Genomic DNA, 16792 nt, shown 5'->3' on the forward strand with positions numbered 1-16792 from the left:
TGGCTTGAGTCAACAGGGAATGTTGCTCGACCCGGTCTCAGCCTGGTGCAGGGCCCGGCCTCCCACATGAATGGGAGGGGGAACCACCGGGTTGGCTTGAGTCAACGGGGAACATTGCTCGACCCGGTCTCAGCCTGGCACCGGGGCCCGGCCCCCCACAGTAGGGTGCTTATTTTATAACCAGAAGGTTGCTGAAGTTTGTGACATGCTGACATAAATATGTTATGAAAATTATAATGTTTGGTGGTAATTGTGATTAAACTCTTGGACAGCAGTTCCTCCAAAGAATGCAGCAATCATGTAGCCTCCTATCAGCAAATTGGTAGACATAATCATCTTTTATCATTACAGATAGCTTATGTTCCTTTTTTTAAAATTTTTTAAGTGTATTTATTTTTGAGAGAGAGAGAGAGAGAGAGAGAGAGAGAGAGAGAGAGAACGAGTGGGGGAGGGGCACAGAGAGAGGAAGACACAGAATCTGAAGCAGGCTCCAGGCTCTAAGCTGTCAGCACAGAGCCTGATGCGGGGTTCCAACTCACTAACTGTTAGATCATGACCTGAGCCGAAGTGAGACCCTTAACCAACTGAGCCACCCAGGCACCCCATGATAACTTATATTCCTAAAGGAAGCCAATGAGAAAAGTCTTTCCTGTATTTTCTTCAGTCTGATAGTCAGATACCCCTTGTGGTCTACCATATTGTTTATGAAATTTTTTAACATCCCATAAGATTAAGTACAACACAGCCCCATTATCTAGAATGCCAAACCTGGAAATACTTTGATCCGTTATAAATATGTTCAAACCATATTCTTAGTTAAGGATCTACATGTTACAATGTGAAGAAATGGAGAATTGCTGCAGAATGATTTTAATTCTTTCTCTGTAACGGCCTCTCTTGCCTGGCCTATAGACTGTGGCATTTTATCAACATGATTAGTACAGCCCAAGCATCTTTCTTCGCTTTAACGGTGGTTAGCAGTTTTGTGTATGCACCCTAATCTGTAATCATACAGGGAATTGTGCCTCTAACAGGTAAGTATCCTTGATCCCCTTTGGCCACAAAGCCCTTTAAGGTCTAAGCTAAAATCCAAACAGATGGAATCTGTTTGCTGATATTTTGCAAGAATCATCATTAAATATATCCTTAGTACTGATTGCGATCTGAGTTTATTGCTGTGTTTATGTTTTTAATTGTAGTTTATATACACAATGGAGTACTACAGGGCAATGAGAAAGAACGAAATATGGCCCTTTGTAGCAACGTGGATGGAACTGGAGAGTGTGATGCTAAGTGAAATAAGCCATACAGGGAAAGACAGATACCATATGTTTTCACTCTTACGTGGATCCTGAGAAACTTAACAGAAACCCATGGGGGAGGGGAAGGAAAAAAAGAAAAAAAAGAGGTTAGAGTGGGAGAGAGAGCCAAAGCATAAGAGACTCTTAAAAACTGAGAACAAACTGAGGGTTGATGGGGGGTGGGAGGGAGGGGAGGGTAGGTAATGGGCATTGAAGAGGGCATCTTTTGGGATGAGCACTGGGTGTTGTATGGAAACTAATTTGACAATAAATTTCATATAATAAAAATAAATAAATAAAGTGACATAAAGTGGCAAAAAAAAAAGCTTCTTCAAAATTATCTTCATCTTCTGGAGCCCCAATATCATTTCTTACAATCCTTTGTATAATCAAATCGCTGAGGTTCTTTTTCTTTACACATTTTAGATGTTAATCCATTTCTTCCACAGTTCCACTGTGCTAAATATTTAGGTATGATCACAGTCAATGGAGTGTGGCTATGGGCCTTTTTTTCCCCATATGATCCAAACCATAAGACTATATAGACATTGTCTCAGCTCAGGAAGTGGTTTATCTAGTTGTGGATCTTCTAATACATTATCTGGGTAAAATTCTATTGCTGGATGTTCTTTTATAATGACTATCCCATAGCCAACCATCTGTATATAGCCTACAGATTAAAAGAGAAACATGGGAATTCCAGAAGTTTTCAGCTAAATGTAGTAATGTACCTTCAGGGAGCCTACTTGCAACCACAGTAGAAAACCTACAGAAAAAAAAAAAAAAAAGGCCATTGCTTCAGAAGGTTTTCTGAACTCTCTTCCAAAAACTAAATAGATACATTGTTATTTAATGCTTACAAGAATCTGCAACTTGAGCTTGGTTCTTGCTGACACTGCTATCTTATAGGAAAAAGTAATGTTTTCAATATCTTCTCTGTAGATCTGATTTCCAGCAATAATGGTAAATGAATCGATACCTGGTAGTTCCAAGCTTTAAGAATTTCAGGTCCTGTGGCTGTTGGATCTATTAGGTAAACATAAGCAGATTCTAAAATCTCTTGCCCACGATTGATTACTACACAACTTCAGCTGCCCAGCCCCCAGAGAACAGCCAGCCTGCAAAGTACCACCATCACCTCCTGAAGTAATTTTTTTTGTTTCTGTTTTTTTTTAATAGGTTCCACGTGGAAGTATTTTTTTAAATCAGAAACCTTTCTGTCTCTTTTTTTCCAGCATTATTGAGATATAATTGACATATAACTTTGTGTAAGTGTAAGGTGTAGAACATGATGATTTGATACATTAAGTACATTTTTTTAAACCACAGGTTTTTTTTTTAATTTTTTAAAATTTTATTTTTTTTAATTTACATCCAAATTAGTGAGCATCTAGTGCAACAATGATTTCACAAGTAGATTCCTTAGTGCCCCTTACCCATTTAGCCCATCTCCCCTCCCACAACCCCTCCAGTAACCCTCTGGTTTGTTCTCCATATTGAAGAGTCTTTTATGTTTTGTCCCCCTCCCTGTTTTTATAGTATTTTTGTTTCCCTTCCCTTATGTGCATCTGTTTTGTCTCTTAAAGTCCTCACATGAGTGAAGTCATATGACACTTGTCTTTCTCTAATTTCACTTAGCATAATACCCTCCAGTTCCATCCACATAGTTGCAAATAGCAAGGTTTCATTCTTTTTTATTGCCGACTAATACTCCATTGTGTGTGTGTGTGACACACACACCACGTCTTCTTTAACCATTCATTCATCGATGAGCATTTGGGCTCTTTCCATACTCTGGCTATTGTTGATAGTGCTGCTATAAACATGGGGGTGCATGTGTCCCTTCGAAACAGCACACCTGTATCCCGTGGATAAATGCCTAGTAGTGCAATTTCTGGGTCGTAGGGCAGTTCTATTTTTAGTTTTTTGAGGAACCTCCATACTGTTTTCCAGAGTGGCTGCACCAGCTTGCATTCCCGCATTAAAGATATTTTTAATATGCTTTAATATAGTGCAGGGATGAAGTTTAATATGAAACTGAAATTTCACCATGAACATTTTCTGGCCATATGTTGTCCATTTCATTGATATAGAGTGTTACCTTGATGTTCTTGTTTAGTCAAATCTACGGGTGAGAGGAAGTGTACAAGGGAGTGAGAATAAACTACTTATCTGGAGCAAAAAAAAAACCCCTACAACTCTTGAGTTCAGATTTCATTTTAGGTCAGTTTTATACTAGTAAGTGAAAACCTCAGTATAAATTATATAAATGGTATAAACTACGAAGAATTTTTAACCTATCTGTCTTGTAGTCATTTTATCAGTTGCTCTTCTACAGAGCTGGTGCTACAGTGTTTATTTCCAGCTCTCTAGTAGGGTCATTTAGCCTCTCTTTACCTTTAAAAATAGGGCTAAGTTGTTTGATTTACCTCAATGAGATGATATACTGCTGATGAGATAACATTTGTGAAACCAGTTGACTGCCTCACAAAATAATTGCCACTGTGATTTCAGAACCACCAACTAGATTGTTTTCCTATCTGAAGAATAAACCCCTGAAATTAGATGATTCCTGCAGCTTTACATGGGTTTGGAATGAAGGGAGATTCTTTTCTGCAAGAAAGAATGTATGGTTGCCAAAGGTGGCCTGTCTGTCTCAGAGAAATCTTGAATGATTACATGATGTGTTCATGCATGTGCATTGGGAATGTACATCTCTGAAAGATGCAGACGAAGCCCTCAAAGACAGACTCTGGTTCCTGGGAAAGCATCTGTCTTCCTTGTGGACTGTTTTGTGGCATTACTATTTTGTAAGTTTTGCAGATTGTAAACCCAGATTATAAAATGGGAGACATTTTAGTCGACTTTATTTACCACTGACAACCCAGTTCTCAAAATTGTGCCCACTCTTCCTCCACATTTTACTAGCATGTCTAGTCTCTTTATCCTCTTCAATCTGCTTTATTTCAAACTGCTGCTATCCTCTCACTTTGAATGTTGTGATGATCTCCTTCCTGTTCTTGCTTTCATTATTCTATTTCTCCCTTACTTTTTTCATATTCATGGCATATGTTCACCTTTGATCTGGTCTCCATTCTGTCGAACCTATGCTCTGCTACTTTCATGAATAGAGTTCTTGTTTTAGTTATTCTGAAAAACAAACAGCTTTCTGAAAATATGGTCTGTTTTATACTTCAGCCTTTGCACATGTAATTTCTGTCTGAAATGCCCTTCTGTGGGAGCTGCAGTATGATGTGGTGATTGGTAGTTGCCATAAGGATTGGTGGCTGGTGTAAAGATTTTGGATGCTGGATGCTTGGGTTCAAGCCCAAATATCTTCCTTATTTACCTATATGACTTTGGGCAGTGTTTTTGAACTCTTTTTCCTTACTTCCTCGTCCTGAAATGGAGATGATATCCCATCATCATCATCTGTCTTAAGAGTTTTTGTGAGGCACAAATGAGGTAATTAATGCATGAAAAGCACTTAACACTATGCCATGAACACAGTTCACAACTGATACTATTATGTTGTTGTTGTTAATATATTTTGGCCAATTCCAGTTTATCTCCTGTTTAAGTTCCAATTTTCTTTCTTCCTTTCATTCTTTCATTCTTTCATTCTTTTTCTCTTTGTTTCTTTCTTTCTTTCTTTCTTTCCTGTTGTTTTTATTAAAACTTTTCACCACATTCTTTTCAATACCATCAAAGGAATTAATCACTTTTGTGTGTGTGTGCCAATCTTCTGTATTCTATAGATGATCTTATAATGTAGAATTTATGTATTATTGGTATTCTAAATCTGTCTTACTCATTGGACTATGAGTCTTTCTTGATGTTAGCACCTAGGTTCTATTTCTTTTTCTTTTTTTTTAATTTCTTTTATTTTTTATTTATTTATTTTTTTATTTTTGGGACAGAGAGAGACAGAGCATGAACGGGGGAGGGGCAGAGAGAGAGGGAGACACAGAATCGGAAACAGGCTCCAGGCTCCGAGCCATCAGCCCAGAGCCTGACGCGGGGCTCGAACTCACGGACCGCGAGATCGTGACCTGGCTGAAGTCAGACGCTTAACCGACTGCGCCACCCAGGCGCCCCTTAATTTCTTTTTTAAATTTCTTTTTCTATTTTCTATTTTTCCCACTTTTTATTATAGAATCTATCATAAGACAGATGCTTAATAAATAAATTGAATATATGAATGAGGAGTAGAGTCAAAAGGAGTGTGTCAGAAAATACCCCCGGGAGGTCCAGTAGATATTACTGCTCTCTAATTTTGAAAAACATGTGACCCCTAGGGCTTGATAGAATTTTTTTCCTCAAACATATGAACGCTCTCTTTCCTAGTATTATGAAATGAATACTTAGTAGAGAAGAGCCCTTTTCCTTTCAGTTATAACTTTGAAGAAATTCTTCTCTTGATTCCAACTAACTGACTTCTTCATTGACCCAAAAAGGTAAAATGATTTGTTCAGCAGAAAGTCCCAGATGGCTTCAGGCAGTTTTAGTTCAGCACACTTACGGGAGCTCAATAGGAGAGATTTATACTGACATATGTCAGATTTTCTGCACTGTTCTTGGAGCTACAATTTTGGAAGCAACATTAATTAATATTCAGCAATACTTCCTGAACCATATTAATTTCACAAGTTGAGAATGGGAGAGAAAAGCTTTGGTTTTAATCTTTTTAACTCCTTGCTTAATTTAGACTGGAAATTAGTAAATACAGATATTCATATTTCCATAGTTAGATCACAACACATATGTCTTTTTTAAAGTGATGGCATTAGTGGATCTTTAATATTACTATTTAAAAATTTTTAATCTTATCACATAATAAATTACATGAGTTAAGTAAAAGAATTATAAAAGACATCAGTTATTAGCTCTCAGAGCCATTTTCTCTACTGCTTTTTTTTGTTTTGTGCATGTTAAAGGAAATTTTAAAAATCATCTCATGGTAAACAGTTTAATTGGGAATTTAGCTTCAAGCATTTGAGATAAAATCGAATTAGATTTCTTAGTATTTTGATATTTGTCTTTAGTGTATAAGTTTGACAAATCATTTTATTATTGTTTGCCTCAATTATATACATCACCTGGTACAAAGGTACCGCCTACATGAGTGATGCATATAAAATAACTCTTCTCTGATGGCTTCAACCAAATGCTTGCTTTTTTATGATCAGCTTTGATCAGCTTTAAAAAGGCTCTCTTTTTTTAATTGAAGTATAGTTGGAACATAATATTAAGTTAATTTCAGGTGTACAACATGGTGATTCCACAAGTCTTACATTACATGCTATGCTTACCACAACTGTAGCTACCATCTGTCACCATACAATGCTATTACAATACCATTGAGTATATTCCCTATGCTGTATCCTTCATCCTCATGACTTACTCATTCCATAACTGGGGGCCTGTATCTCCCACTCCCCTTCACCCATTTGCCCATCTCCCTCTGGAAACCTTCAGTCTTTGTGTTTATGGGTCTGTTTCTGCTAAACAAAAACTCTCTTAAATCAAGGACATATGGGGTTTGTTTTCAGCTTCCAGGTGGTTTAACCTCCACTCAGCTCAGTCAGTTACCCTTCATACTTTTATAGAATTAATTTCAATGTGCCTTATCAAAATATATTGGTAAAACATAAAGAGAGGCAAGTAATACCTCAGTTTCTGGCCCAGACTGAGTATCAAACAGAGCCACAGGATATAGGCCAGTTTTATGTAAATGTCTAATGCCCTGAAGTGTTGTAATATGTGCTACATAGGGAAAGGATATTTGTTTCCTACCAGCAGGATGGTGGGCATACTGAGTTCTATATTCCAGAGTGGTGTTGAATTTATACTAATATATCTACTTTATCTTCCCAGATCTGTGTAATAATGATGAAATATAATTTTTAGTGTAAAACAATAAGTTCTCTCCAAAACCAGGGTCATGTTCTGTTGACCAAGTCAGGACTGTCATGCATATATGTATCCAACTGAATAAAAAGGGCATGCAATAAAAATTAAGCTTGTGCTCTCATCCATTTACTCCATTCAGATTGCTTTATTTTTGATGTTCACTATGTGATTATTAGAGCAACTCTCTACATATCTCTCCACTCCGATTATCTATGATGTGCAGTACCCTGGTGTGTTCTCGTAATGCCCTGCCCTTATTAAACTCAGTAGATGTTTGCAGTCGAGACTAGGCCTTTCTTGTAGCCTGGCCCCTTTTCTGTATTGCTCCATCATATAATCTTGTTTTATTGTCTTTGTTACAATTCTCATTTTATATTTTATTTAACTGTTTATTTTTTGGCCTGCTTTTATTGTAAGGAGGGTACAGACTGCATTCATTTCAGTTTCTTCTGTATTCCTGGAGCCAAGAATGATAATTGGCACGTAATTAGCACTGAGTGTTTAACTTGGAATGATCCAACAATTATCTTGAGGAATAGGTTTTTCAAGTCACACAATAAATGGAAAAAACAGGATACAAATAAAACCAGTTCTTCTGTAGCCAGAGCCCATTATCGATATTTTATATGCCATGACCTCATGACTCAAGGTTATTGCTTTGCCCTCATCTTAATCACACCCTACAAATACTAAATTTTCTAGTCAGATTAGAACAAATTCAGCCTTCCATGGATGGGGAATTGCCAGAGGTTTTCATGTTTAAGGCAGACTCACATTCTTTGAGTAGATTTGCATCTGAGCAAGGAAGGCACATTCTCTTTGAACTCTGCTAATTTATAATTCAGATTAAATAGCTCCAGACTCATAGAAGGGCAACGATCTCTTCACTGACACACTAAATTGCTATGATCTTTGAATTCTTCTGGATTGGACTGAATTCAGCTATTGGAAAAATGACCTCAAACAAGTAGTTATTGAGCACTTTCAGTACTGGGTTTTTATTATTATTATTATTATAAGCTTAATATCTGCTTGAAATTTATAATGTTGTTAAAATAGTTAACACAAGGGTAACCTGAATTACTAAAGGCTAGTGTGTAGAATTCAAAATTCTTTTGACCTGAATAACCTGCAGATAACATCTGGAGAAGTGAGTTATTCTTTCATGCATGCATACATGCCAGTATTTATTAAGGGCACACACTTTTTAGGCATTGCTTCAGCACTGGGAAAAAACTGCATTTCAAAATAAATGTTAGTTATTAATATGATACATTAATTACATTGATCAAGCAATCAGTCCCTGCTCCACAAGGGAAGAAAACAAACACATGATTTATTTGTTGTTTTTATTTTGCAAAGTTTCAAGATATGATGTTTCTGTTATTAAATACATTGATTTTACCGATAATTAGCCTTACAACACTATTAGAAAAACTGCCAGTCCTTGTATGCTCCAGTTTGTTGATTTGCAAATTGATTAAGTGCAAAGAGAGGCATAAATCAGAATGTCCATATCTGTTTTTTTTAGGTTCAGATATCCCATTGAGTTTACTAATACACATTTATGTTTAATGTAAGGTTCTCTACTTCATAGAATACATGATTGATGGATGACAGCTTGGATGACCGCTTAAGCACTTTTCATATTATTTCATCTTACCCTCCATATTCAGTCTTATGAAAATACTCATATATTTCTAGTTTGAACTCCAAATCTCATGGTGTTTCTTATTTCTGTTTTCCATACCCATACCCCAACAAACCAGTTACCAAATATCAATTTTGGAAGTATATCTCAATTCCTTATTTTTTTCTCACCACTCTCACTTTGAATGCCCTAATTTCAACTGTAGTCACACTCTGCATCCACTGTTGTATTCTCCCAATATGCTTCCACATGAATTTTGAATTGCCTTCTTTAGAACAGAAGTCTAAAGTTTCTTGTTGGTGTATGTCATGTATTATGTAAACTCTTTTGCAGTGAGGCATCCAGGGCTTTTGTGTTCTGCCCCAATCTAATTTTGTAGTTTCATCTCCTATCCTTTTCTTCTAACTCCCTCACCATATAATCCCAGCCCCACCCTCACACACATTCTAGGCTTTTTTTAATGTGACACATATTTTCTTTAATGTGACATGCCATGGCATGCCATTCTTTCTTTGACCTGATATAACCTGCAGATAACATCTGGAGCAGTGAGTTGTTCTTTCATGCATGCATACATGCCAGTATGCATACATTCCTTCCAGACTTTATCTTCTTTATTTTTTTTAATGTTTATTTATTTTTGAGAGAGAGAGAGAGAGAGAGAGAGAGAGAGAGAGAGAGAACACAAGCAGGGGAGGGGCAGAGAGAGAATGAGACACAGAATCTGAAGCAGGCTCCAGACTTTGAGCTGTCAGTACGGAGCCCAATGCGGGGCTTGAACTCACTAGCTGTGAGATCATGACCTGAGCCAAAGTTGGACACTTAACCAACTGAGCCACCTAGGCACCCCAGACTTTATCTTATTAATCTCCATGTATGCCTCAGGGCGCCTGGGTGGCTCAGTCAGTTTAGCATACAACTTGTGCTCAGGTCATGATCTCATGGTTCATGAGTTCAAGCCTCCTGTCGGACTCTGTGCTGAAAGCTCAGAACCTGGAGCCTGCTTCAGCTTCTGTGTCACTGTCTCTCTGTTTCTGCCCTTCCCCTACTCGTACTCTGTCTCTCTGTTTCTCAAAAATAAAAACATTTAAAAATTTTTAAAAATAATAAATATTAAAAAGTTAAAAAAAAAAATCTCCATGTATGCTTTAAGAACAAGCTCTCATTCTGCTTCCTTCTACTACTTGGTATAAACTCCATGGGGAAAGGCTTCTTATGCCACTGTGTGCTTAACCTATAATGACATTGTCCAGGCTCTATTATAAGGGTTTCTTTCCCTTTGTTTCTCTCAGTAGTCTGAAAGCTCCTTAAAGGTGTACACCAAGAGTTGGTGTGCTCTTGCGATTCCACAAAAATGGAAGAGAAGGCCTAGGCTATATAAAATACTCCGTAAACATCAAATGAACAAAATAGATTCATTCTTCATTCTCACTCTCCTTCAAATATCCACCATCTCCATGAATTCAATTTATGATTGATTTTAATGTAATCTATTGAGAAAGAGATTACAGCTCTCATTTTTTATACCTAACATCATCTCCTCAGCTTTATTAATGTTTCAAAGAGCAAATCTTCATTGTGGGAACATTTTTCCTACAGAAAGATCTAAGTCTAAAGCAACTCAGAAATTTAACTTTGTAACAGACATCGTTGTTTCTTAAAAAAATTACTGTTCTGAAATAAGTCATTGCAAGGAGAAAAAAAAATTCTCTGTGCTGGAAAGAGGAAGAAAATCTGGCTTTTGGGAAGGTATTGTGAATCAGGTTAACAAAGAGTCACATTATGTGCCATAAAGGTTTTATGTGCTGTAAAATGTGAAGAGTAATTCAAAGTTGTGAATTGACAGACACAATCCTAAGGAAACCCACAGCAGTTTTGAGCTCTAGCCATAACTATAAATGCACATGCTGCTCAGAGTTTCTGTGCATGTATTTTAAAAGATATGTCTAGTTACTAAGTGGTTTGGACATCCTGGGCGTATAGTGTTTGGATATTTGAGGCATGAAGCAATTGCTCACTCATCATCCTAGACAATAGTTTTTTTTTTTTAATTTTATTTTTAGTTTCTCACATAAAAATAGAAGTTTATTATCCACTCATATGCATTTCCTCATTATCTTCCCATCAAAAGAAAAAAATTTAAATGAAAATACCTTCACTATTAAAGAAGGCTCTTGAAAAATGAGTTCCCATTGTTGTTGAGAAGCAGTTCTCCAAGACATTTATACACGCTTTGTGACAGAGTTGGTTCCCAAGGATGTTTGCATAGCAGACTAGAGCTAGTTTCTCCCTCTGGGTCAGAAAGCAGATGTGTTTCCTCACCAGGATGATAAAGATACTCCCTTCCTGCCAGGAAAAGGTTGGTCAGATTTTTCTTTATGAAATTGAAGGTTTTCTAAGCTTAGGATCTTCAGCTGTGCCATAGATCCACTGTGTGTACATTATTCACCAGGGCCTGCTTCCTATCTTCCCCAAGGGACTTGGGGACAAGGGAAACTGATAGAAACACAAAACTGCCGGCTGCATAGTAGATATTAAACTGCAGGAATCCAATTAACTCACTGTTTCCTTACTGGGCATAATGCATGAACATGTGATCAAGGTCAAGGCCGATCCCACAGCTGCAGTTGGTACTGCTGCTTGACCACTAGACAACTTTGCTTTCCTGGCTTCATTTCCTGATTCTCTACCTCACAGTCTATGCTGTAGTTTGTAGTTCCCCAAACATGGTGTTCTGCTTCTGTGCTTTTTTCCTGCCCTTATATCTGCTTGGCCCTGGTTATCTTCCTTGCACAGTAAATGTTATCTGATTGTCTTCTCTTCATGAGAATTTTCCGGACTTTTACAGGTACCAGACTTTATCTAAGTCATGTGCTTCTATTATATCTTTTAGCAGGTCTCCATTTTATGTATTATTGTTTTATTTTTCATTATTTACTTTTGTGCAAGATGCATATAGCAAAACTATTCGGTAACTGTTATGTGCCAATCGGTAATAGATACTAGATGGAGATAGGTTGATAAACATAAATGGATTCTGATTTCTAGGAACTGACAAAGAATTGGGAAAGATGTACATCATATATATATAGGGGTATACAACAAGGAGACCAGACAATACAAGGTCCACTCTTGGAAGCCTTCTCTGTGGAAAAGATGCTTCAGTTGAGGCCTGAAGGGAAAGTGGAAGTAGTTCAGAAAAAGACTGGATAGATATTATATATCAATATATCTTTCCTACATTAGCATATTCTATATTAAAGGAATATAAAGCAAAATTAAAAATTAAATGACTGTGCATCTATAGAAATGATAATATAGTTTTTATCCTTTATCTTATTGATGTGATTTGTTTTGTTGATTGCTTTACAAATACTGAATCTCCCTTGTATCCTGGAATCAATCCCATTTGATCGTGGTATATGATTTTGTTAATGTATTGTTGGATTCAGTTTGCCAATATTTTGTTGAGGATTTTTGCATCTATATTCATAAGAGATATTGACCTATAGTTTTCTTTTCTTTTCTTTTCTTTTCTTTTCTTTCTTTCTTTCTTTCTTTCTTTCTTTCTTTCTTTCTTTCTTCTTTCTCTTTCTTGGTGTCTTTATCTGGATTTGGTACCAGAGTGATAGTGGCTTCATAGAATGAATGTAGAAGTATTCCCACTCTTCTATTTTTTGGAAATTTTGAGAAAAATAGGTATTATCTTTTCTTTAAATGTTTGGTAAAATTTGCCTGGGAAGCCATTTGAACCTTTGATAAAGTGCAGCATTCAGTTATGATAAAAATCATCTACCAGGTAGGTTTGGAGGGAACATTCTTTAACCTAATAAAGGCCTTATATGAAAAGCCCACAGCCAACATCATACTCAATGGTGAAAAACTAAGAGCTTTTCCTCTAAGGTCAAGAACAAGACAAGGATGTCCATTCTCATCACTTTTATTCAACATAGTATTTAAAGTCCTAGCCATAGCAATTATACAACATAAGAAATAAAAAGTAAAATCCAATCCAAATTGGATTGATAGAACTGATAGAACTGATAGAACTGATAAATGAATTCAATAAAGTTGCAGGTTACAAAATCAATGTATAGAAATTTGTTGTATTCCTACACACTAATAATGAACCAGCAGAAAGAGAAATTAAGACAACAATCCCACTTACAGTTGCACCAAAAAATAACAAAATATATAGGAATAAATTTAACCAAAAAGATAAAAGACTTGTATTCTGAAAACTAAAACACTAATGAAAGAAATTCAAGATGATGGGAAGAAGTTGAAAGACAATCTGTGCTCATGGGTTGGAAGAGAAAATATTGTTAAAATGTCTATACTACCCAGAGCAATCTACATATTTAATGCAATCTCTATCAAAATACCAACAGCGTTTTTTTTTTTTACACATAACTGGAACAAACAATATTAAAATTTGTATAGAACCACAAAAGACCTCATGTAGTCAAAACAATCTTGAAGAAGAAAAACAATTGGAGGTAACAGAATTCCAGATTTCAAATTATATTACAAAGCGGTAGTAATTAACAGTGTGGAACTGGCACAAAAATAAACAACATAGACGCATAGGATAGAATAGAAAGCCCAGAAACAAACCCACAATTATATGGTCAATTTATCTTTGACAAATGAGGTGTGAATATACAATGGGAAAAAGACACTGTCTTCAACAAATGGTGTTGGGGAAACTGGGAAGCTACACATAAAAGAATGAAACTGGACCACTTCCTTTCACCATATACTAAGATAAACTGAAGTGAATTAAAAACCTAAATGTGAGACCTGAAACCATAAGAAGTCTCAGAACAGACTGACATCAGCCATAGTAACATTTTTCTAGATATATCTCCTGAAGCAAGGGAAATAAAAGCAAAAATAAACTATTGAGACCACATCAAAATAAAGTTTCTACACATTGAAGGAAACAATCAACAAAACTTAAAAGCAGTCTGTGGAATGGGAGAAGCTATTTGCAAATGACATATTCAATAAAAGGCCAGTATCCAAAATATATGAAGAACTGATACAATTCAACACCCAAATAGTATAATCCAATTAAAAAAGTGGGCAAAAGACATGAACAGACATTTCTCCAAAGAAGACATATAGATAGCCAACAACACATGAAAAAATGCTCAGCATCATTCATCACCAGGGAAATGCAAATCAAAACTATAAGGAGATCACCACACATCTGTCAAAATGGCTAAAATCAAAAACACAAGAAGCAGCAAGTGCTGGTGAGGATGTGGGGAAAAAAGCACTCTCCTGCAATGCTGGTGGGAATGCAAGCTAATGCAGCCACTGTGGAAAACAGTATGTAGTGCCTCAAAAAATTAAAAATATACTACCTTACAATACAATAATTGCACTGCTGGATATATACCAAAAAATCAAAAACAAAAACACTAATTCAAAGGGATACATGCACCCCTGTGTTTATTGCAGCATTATTTATGATAGCCAAACTATGGAAGAAGCTCCAGTGTCTATGGATAGATGAATGGATAAAGAAGAGGTATATATATATATTCCGTATATATATGGTGTGTGTATGTGTGTGAAATCTTGCCGTTAGCAACAACATGGATGGAGACGGAGGATGTAATTCTGAGTGAAATAAGTCAGAGAAAAAGACAAATGCCATATAATTTCACTCACGTGGAATTTAAGAAACAAAACAAATGAGCAAAGAAAAAAAGAGACAAACCAAGAGACAAAGTCTTAACTATAAAGAACAAACTAATGGTTATAGAGGGGAGGGGTGTAGGAGATAGGGTTAAATAGGTGATGAGGATTAAAGAGTACACTCTTTAATGATGAAAAAATAAAAAAGAACAGTGATTACAGAAAAAAATGATTCTAAATTTATGTGTTTCTGAATTTTCCTACTATGTGTAGTTTACATTTCTGCAGTCCAATGGACCTCTGCTGTCTGATCATTACAAAATAAATACTGAGAGCTAATTATGTAACAGTTACCATTCCTGGATGTGGGAATACAGAAGAAAACAAAAGCACAAGCTGTACCCTCAAAGAATTTACATTCTTATAGTACAGACAGACCAAAAAAATAAATTGAAAAGTTAAATGAACTGTAAAATGATAATTGTAACAAAAATAAAGAGAGTTATATGATAGAAATTAAAGGAAGTGTTGGCAGTGATGGGTAAGGTGATGAGGGAAAACATTCATAAGCAGATGCTTTCTGAGCTGAGAATCTAAACGAGGAGGATCCAGCAAATAAAATCAGTTTATGTTCTTTATAAAATTGGAGTAATATCTACTTTATAAAGTTTTTATGAGAATTTTTAAAAAGCTCTATAGGTAAAGTGAATTGTCAAGTGCATGAGATCAGAGTAGTAACCTGGCTGAAATTGTGACCTTGCCTTCTTGAGATAACTCTGCTTTTCTGCAAATATAAGTAGTCACTACTTACATAATGAAACTGTTCTCATACCTTACGCTGCCCTAGATCCTTTTTTAAAATGTTTGTTTATTTATTTTAACAGAGAAAGAGCACAGGTGTGTGAACGGGGGAGGGCAGAGAGAGAGAGAGAGAATACCAAGTAGGCTCCAGTGTAGAGCCTGACACGACTCAATTGTATGACCGTGAGATCATGGCCTGAGCCAAAACCAAGAGTTGGACAGTCAACCAATTGAGCTACCCAGGTACCCCTGCTAGTCCTTTTAAACAGGATTTGTGTTATAGAGTTGTCCTTGTTTATTTGGACACTAGCTGTTTGCTATCATGTACCTGTGACTGGGTTTCTTAAAAAAAAAAAAAAAAAAAAAAAAGAGGGCAAACCAAATCTTCTAACTAACCTACCATTTCTTCCTTTTACTGTTTGTATCAAACATCTGGGTTTGCAAAAGACAGTCTATTATGCAGAGGCAGTGTATGTTTTAAGGTTATTTGAAGGCACAATAAGGGGTGGATAATTAGGAAGATGATGCTAATTGTCGGTGGGTATAGGGAAGTATAACAGATCAATGTTTTCAAACCTTTTTCACTGCAAGGCAAATACAAGAAATGATGAAATAATTTGTAAGCCACATGTATAAAAAGATTCTAATACCAGGCAAAATGTTTATGAGTTAATATTAGGAAAAGAATATACATTTTTGGGTTAACACTATACCTAAGTTAGCATCCTGGTTTTATTATGAATGAGTTTTGTGTCCATTGGCAGTTTACTCAATCCCTAATTCCTTTCTTTAGGTGATACCCAGCTGACTCAAGATTGTTAGCTGTTTGTTTATTTTTCAGCTTTATTGAAATATAATTGAAAAAAATATATTTAAAGTATGGAGCATAGTGATTTTTTATACATACACATTGTGAAAACATTACCATCATGGAGTTAATTAGCACTTCCATCACCTCACAAGAGAGTGTTAGCTCTTAATAGTGATGTCAGAATATCCCTTTCATCCTTTCCCATTCTTTGTGATTTATATTGTCTTTTAGAAACTTAGGACCCAAGATATATGTATGATCCAACTATGCTGTCTTGCCTTCAGTAATAACCCTCACTCAGTGGATCAAAGGCCAGTGCCAGGAGTCTCGGCCTGTCTACCTTCTCAACCATCATTCCTCGATGATTGCAATTAAACCTAGGACAGTATTCCTCCATGTTACTTCTCTTTCTTTTGTAAAAACAAAACGTTGAGCACAATTCAGTTTCAAATCTCTACAGTTAGCTGAAAGATGTTTGCAGTAGATTTAACAATGTTTGATGTTCCAATGATCATAATTATTGTTTGCTTCTAAACAATCTTTAATGTACACATTATTAAATCCCTGTTCTATTTTTAAGTGAGGGGAGCTTGTTAGTAAATATTTTCTATCAGTTGCAGAAGAGACAGGGTCTTCATGTATTCAACAAAAATTTTATTTCGCTAG

At 36.0% G+C, this 16792-nt stretch overlaps 1 pseudogene; it reads right to left on the bottom strand.

Moving 5' to 3' along the window:
- Positions 1-256: 256 nt before the first annotated feature.
- LOC121043741 (NEDD8-activating enzyme E1 regulatory subunit-like) lies at positions 257-16523 on the bottom strand (annotated as a pseudogene).
- Between the last annotated feature and the right edge of the window lie 269 nt (positions 16524-16792).

This window comes from Herpailurus yagouaroundi, unplaced genomic scaffold (assembly GCF_014898765.1).
Source record: "Herpailurus yagouaroundi ecotype Mexico unplaced genomic scaffold, PumYag 187, whole genome shotgun sequence".
Classification (NCBI taxonomy): domain Eukaryota; kingdom Metazoa; phylum Chordata; class Mammalia; order Carnivora; family Felidae; genus Herpailurus; species Herpailurus yagouaroundi.